A 6,826-nucleotide genomic window follows, 5' to 3' on the forward strand; every position below is an offset into this window, starting at 1 on the left:
ACATTTATTTTAACTGCATATTTGGATTCCTGGGGTAAAAACCTTTTCAAAAATGTATACTAAAATTCCTATCTTGGGGTGTATAATTCTCACAATACAACAATTTAAAGCCAAAACGCATGTCGTGACTGAAAATCTTAGCATTTGTGTGTAAGTGAATAGGGAAAAATTGAGGTTCTTGTGAGTTGCGGTTCTCAATGAATACTTGTAAACATAATTGAATAAAATTAATAGCTGAATATGAATAATGAATAAACAAGCTTTCATTTGAGGTATGATTTGCATGTGTAGTGCACAATTTGACAATTAAATAATTTAAAATTCAAAAAGATGTCATGTCTTCAAAACATTTGCCATAGAGATTACACATACTCCTCTACCACTTATCCTCTACCACTTATCCACCAGGTTTATCTTCGTTAACATTTTAATATTTTTCACTAATTAAACAAAATTGAATTCCAAATTGTGAAACACATTTGAAAATTAGAATAATCAAGCTGTACAATGAGCCCAAACTTGATGCAATTGGACCAAGAATAGCCCTGTGACAACAAGTTCAATCAGAAAGAGGAGAGAAATATGTAACGCCACCAGGTATTTTGGGGTCCCACCATAAGACACATGACCATGTGTCTGTCAAAAGTAACATACGCAATACGTTTAAAAAAATTAAAAATCACTTGATGTTCACATTATGATGATAGTTTAGAGTTTATAAAAGTGTTTTAAAACATGTGATTTATAAACTGCATGTGATCTTTATTCAATTTCCCATCTTGAACTACTGTTTTTGCCAAATTATTATTCTGTATGTTACATTTGACAGACATCTTGCGTATGTTATGGCTTGACAGACACACATATTTTATTTATAACAATTTATCCTCCTTATTGTAATATTTGGACACATTTTTTTCCACAATCAGTTGCTGTAGGTCCAACACCTAAATAACCACAAAATACCTTATGTAATACTTTATAAATTTTTATTTGATTGCAGAAAATCATCAAAATTGTGTCTGTCAAATATAACGTACGCAAGGGCTAGAAAATTAAATTTGTGAAGTAAATGGTCTATAACTTATCTTTCTTTTAGTGTATTATGAACGATATATGTGCATACTATAATTTAAACCTGGTTGGAGACCAAAAGAAAAGAGCTGGAAAAATAATTGTGTGTTACACTTTTATGACACCTTAGCTTATTTTGAGCCTTATACATAAAACGACCAATCTATCTTTACAAAATGCGTCATTTTAATGTAAACAAAAGGCTAAAGATAGCATTATGAGATTTATCTTTTATTATTACACTCTTCTGGTCATCTGCCTCTGTGGCAGAGCGGTAAAGACCGGGACTGATAATTAACGACGCGTAGAATCGTTGGTTCGAGTCCCCTCGAAGCCTGTGGGAACTTTTTTTTTCTTCGAAATTCATGATCGCATTCCGAAATGAGTCACTTGTCGCTAAATCGTGGATTGTATCCTTAAGCATATTAATTAACTAATTTGCATATTTATTTAGGGAAAATGAGCTACAGCACCATTGGTGCTCTTGTTCTGTATGTTTTTTTCTTTCTCTTGCTACATCATTTGAGCAATGGATCTGGTAATTTGAGGCGGCGATCTTTGCATGATCGTTCATGATTGTTACTTATTTAGCTAAGAAAATTCGGACAGAAAGTATCATTTTTGGAGCATTTGCTTACGAAAAGTTTTATCAAATTTCATGGAATAGTCTCCTATGCAGACTGTTTGTGGTGCTTTTCATATTACAAACACTGTACAAACTCCTTGATCGTGCGAATTTGTAAAAGAGATGTTGAACTTTACTGTTTCAGTGCGGCTACAATGTTTGCTTTTCAGTGTTGCTGTGCCTTACATTCTGCAAGTCAATCTAGATAAAGCACCAATTGGGCTCATGCTGTGTAAGCCCTTACTTCTGTGCACGAGCCATGAGCAAATAGTGTCTCAAATTCTCCCAATTTGGGCTACCAAATTGTTGGTTGGCAACACTGACTATGAACAAACATCTCACTCATTTATCACACATCTACCCAGTCACTAAACCCAATTAGTTATGTAAACATTTACTCATGGTGAGTAGCACTTTTTCAGTGCCTGGTATATCAGTATATGAGTAACAACCCCTCTCTGAAGTGAAATGTTTTAAAATTATTGTTATTCGATTTGTAAGGAAAAGTAAGTATGTTTTGCCGTTTCAACGAATGAAAACGAGCGAGTATTACCAAAGTTATGTTTGAACTAATTATGACTTTAAAAGTTCTAGGTATAGGCCTAAAAAAAAGGCCTAACAATAATAGTTAATATACAGCATCATATGGTCAGCAGAAGAAAATTACATCACCTATGATGTCATATCAGTGTCCTTGACCGGGGGTCCTTACTCCTTGACCACTGAACAGCGTGATATCATGTTGATAATCAAAAATTTTAATCATTTCACAGATTCTCAACAACCTGTGATCATATGGACCATTGATGTGAAAGTAGTTATCTATCATATCCTGTGTCGTTTTATGGATACACATGACTCAAAATGTTATTGATGAAATGGTTGCTATCATAAACATCAGTTTTGTCTTTTCAACGGGAAAAATCCTATATAATATGGGCATAATTTATTCATGTACGCCTATAGTATTGAACAATGTACCCCATATGATTATAGATAAATAAATTGTCTTACTTTATTAATTTAATAACTTCTTTTAACCAGGAGCACAGCGTACTTTTTTTGAATTCTTAATGCTATTTTTAGTTGCACCATCAATTTGGATGGTCCATGGCAAGTATTTTAAGCACCGACCGGGAGACCCCCCAAAATATTCACATGGACCCCCCCCAGGGGGGGTCAAATCTGAATTTCATCGAAAGTATGTCAATATGGGTATCAAATGAAAGGAAATCACACAAGAAATTCAAATATCACAATTATATCTTGTTTAAACAAATCGTTTTTCATTTATTTTCAAAAACACCATATATAGCATAAAATATGTGTCAATGGATGCGTTATTTGTACATGAGCGTATTACAATGGCGTAACTCCTATAGGCTCAGGGTGAGTGAAACTGCAGGGCACCCCAGACTTGCACATTACCCTTATTTTCAGTCTAAAATGATCCCACCATATGCACCTGCTTCACTTTGAGCCACAAGCACAGGCAGCCACTGTGTATTACATTGAGAGTCTTTATGCGACTTGATTGACATATATTGAAAAATCTTGCATTATCATTCTACTTGGCAATCTTACACGATATGCATTGTCAACATGTTTTTTATTAATTATTTTGTATCTGCTTTGAGTCTGCTTACCACAGGATTGATCTCAGCCACAGGTGTGAATTAGAGAATAAGGGTATTGTTTTTAGCCCTGGGTGCATCTATCGTCTCATATAACACGGGCGACATCATTATTTTAAGTAAAACAACGAGGCGAAGCCGAGTTGTTTTACGCCAAAAATAATGATGTCACATGTTATATGAGACGATAGATGCACGACAGCGTAAAAACAATACTTTTATTCTCATTCTTAAACACTTCAATTCAAATAAAAATATCATTACAAGTAGGCCCCCTATTACAAATATTAATGAAATTAAATCCTACATTTTGCAAGGAATTACCTAGGGCTTAAAATCGATCAGTCCCGTTGTTGTTATGCGCCTCCGATTGGTTCAAATAGCGAGTACGCAGCGATCGCGTCTATGCATGCATCGCAGCTGACCCGTGTGATATCGTGTCATATCACACAGGTAAGAACCAATAAGATTGCAGGAACGTTCTCAAGTGTTTAAGAATCTTATTTAAAGTATGGCTTAATTATGTTGAACCATAATAACTTTACTGAAAAGTGAAAGTGCTGTTCAACACACATTTTAAGTTGCTCCTTAGCAATGTATAATTTTGTATTTAACATATCAAATGGTATACTACATATATCGCTTTGACAAGTTGGAAAAATTAAATGCCTTAGTGTGGTCTTACTAAATATACTAAATCAATGCTGTCCCATTGTTTTGTAAGAACTATTGGACAGTATCTCTAAGACTAGCTTTACTACATTTTAACAGCCCAATAACAATTAATGGTCATAAATGTATAGATGAGGTGACATCAGTGTATATCAACCAGGGCAATTGGAATAATATTGATGTTTAAAATGGCTTTCTTGTATGCCTACATTTTTGTACTAGATATGAAATGGACCTTGATCAAAGTATGATGCATACGCATAATGCTGGGCAAAGAACAGTGGAAATTGCCATGATGTGTGCGCATGATGTCACCTGTCACCTTATCTATTATCCCCTTTCCCTTAATGTAACATACATTCTGCAAGTTCTTAATCTTGAATTACTTAATTATTATTTCCAAAATGACACTTGCTAGTAGTAGTCGATATAATCTGTTCATCAATGCATTCATTCGTAGAGCCATTTCATTGATCTGAAAAGACACAAACAATCTAGTTTTACTCATGTTATACTCCATTTCATTTAATCTTGGCAGTGAAATGGACAAGTGAAAAACAATGTGTGCACAACTGTATCATGCAAGACATTAGCCTACCATTGCCAACTGCCATGATGAAATGACCTGAAATATTATAGGTTTGTCTTTGCTACAAACATCTTATAATTTACAAATCAAATAATATAATAATATTAGTGTGAATTCCCACTGAGGAAACTGAAGTGGTTTAGGCCCTATAGGAGCAAAAGTACTTTTAAATGTTTCTGTGGGAAAATCACCCCTGTGAATTCCCACTGAGGAAACTAAAGTGGTTTAGGCCCTATAGGAGCAAAAGTACTTCAACTTCAAAATAATTGCTACAACATAAACAATGAATTTGTCCAAAAATCAACTTTTGATATGTTCAGACTTTATCCCTGGATGTCTGCTGATGCCAGTGTTTTGCTATGCTACGCGCCCGTGCTGCGTACAGATATTACCACGCAAAGTTGTTGTGAAATAGGAGCATCGGCAGACATCTGGTGATAAACTCTAGTGCACGATATCCATCAATCTATATACTTTTTAGTGTGTAGAACTACAAAATGATAGGAAGTACAGAGGTTGTGATATTTAATAGTGAACAATCATGCTCCCTTGGACTCAAAACAAATGAATGGTTATAAATAGAATCATGTTAATTGTAACAAATGAATGGTCATAAGGTTATAATCATGTTAATTGTAACAAATCAATGGAAATAAGGTTATAATCATGTTAATTGTAACACATTAATGGTTATCAGTTTATTATTTATAATCAGATTAATTGTAACAAAATATGAAAATAATTAATATCATGCAGTGTCTCAATAAAGTTTTTTTTTTTTCTTAATTAAACTTGAAAATGTGATGAATTGGGTTGAGTTGCAGACAAACGCAACTGATATTGGCAATTCATGCAAATGTGGTCATAATTTATGAATATCATTTTTATCAACATATCATTTTTTATCATGACTTGGATTAATTATTGTAAAATTGTAAAATAAAATAAATACAGAGATGTGATACAGTGCATGGTCAAAATTTCCTGATATGCTTTGAAATTTCCTGAAAAAATGAGCCGTCTCATTCTAATTTCTATCGTGCAGGGCAAAATTTCCTGAAAACAATAAATTTTAAATAAAATTTCATGAAATCAGGAAAATTTCTGAAAATCACATCTCTGTATTAAAGTATAAAGTTAGAAACAGGGAATAGAAAACTTGTTAGAAATTCATGTGAACTGGCAAAAAAAAAAGTACAATTGCTTACGCTTATCTTGCAAATCTATATTTCTGCATGGCGACTCCTTGACTTTGCAGCGGCTTTTGATAAACTTGGTGATATTTTCACTCCCTTGACCTTGCAGCGGCTTTTGATAATCTTGGTGATATACGTCTGAAATTTTCAAAATTGTGTTTAAGTTTAAATAACGTTTATTGAGTTTATTGTTCAGCAATAAACTTTTTTGTCTTTAGAAATAAAGAGGGTCAATGCGGTTGCTATGATTTTGTTTTGGTTGGTTACGGCTTTCGCACCATTGTTGTATTATTAAATTTTACTATATTACAACCAGAGGATGGAAAGTAAACGTGGATGCGCTAAAGTGTAACATGTGTTACCGTGGAAATGCCCATAAATGACCACATTTCACATGTCATGTATACAAGTCGAAATTCCCAATAAAATACATCAATTGGGAAAAAAGACAATAGAGAGTCTAGAATAGACTTGGGACATAGACCTAGATATTCCTGCAGATCTCTGTGACAATATTGCACTTTTTTGCAGATTTTATACAGGCCTTTTACACTTAGCATTACGTCCAAACTTATGGATCCTGCTGAGTCGACCGACGCTAACGTAAACACATTGACTGATAGGGCCTAAGTGATAAAGAATAATTTAATCCCGAATTTAATATTTAACACTGGTCAGCTTGAATATTTGCCTGTGCAACTAACTTGTCTTGAAGCAAAATTGATTACGTATTAATGCATGAATGGTACCAGTAACTCAACTGATCAAACCAGTCATTTGATACATGATAATAACAATCATGACAATAAATATCAATATCACATAAATTATTTATATTACCATTAAAATATCATGTACGGTACCGTACAGGTATATGCTCATAGTAAAGTGGAATTTACATTCATGTACCATGATATGCTTTCTAAAGTGAAAGTCAAAACTTCATAGATAAAATGCAACTTACCAAGAATTCATATACCTTCAGTCTCAGAAGACAGAACCACTGGCACTGGAACAAGCCTTAGCTTAGTCTAGT

General features: G+C 33.8%; 1 long non-coding RNA gene across 1 annotated transcript; it reads right to left on the minus strand.

Moving 5' to 3' along the window:
* Positions 1 to 3,758: 3,758 nt before the first annotated feature.
* LOC140169645 (uncharacterized) lies at positions 3,759 to 6,826 on the minus strand. The gene is made up of 3 exons (XR_011861376.1): positions 6,755 to 6,826; positions 5,803 to 5,928; positions 3,759 to 4,480 (listed from the first exon to the last, which is right to left on the minus strand). It is a non-coding gene; the product is annotated as an uncharacterized lncRNA (long non-coding RNA).

Source organism: Amphiura filiformis, chromosome 14 (assembly GCF_039555335.1).
Source record: "Amphiura filiformis chromosome 14, Afil_fr2py, whole genome shotgun sequence".
In the NCBI taxonomy this organism is placed as follows: domain Eukaryota; kingdom Metazoa; phylum Echinodermata; class Ophiuroidea; order Amphilepidida; family Amphiuridae; genus Amphiura; species Amphiura filiformis.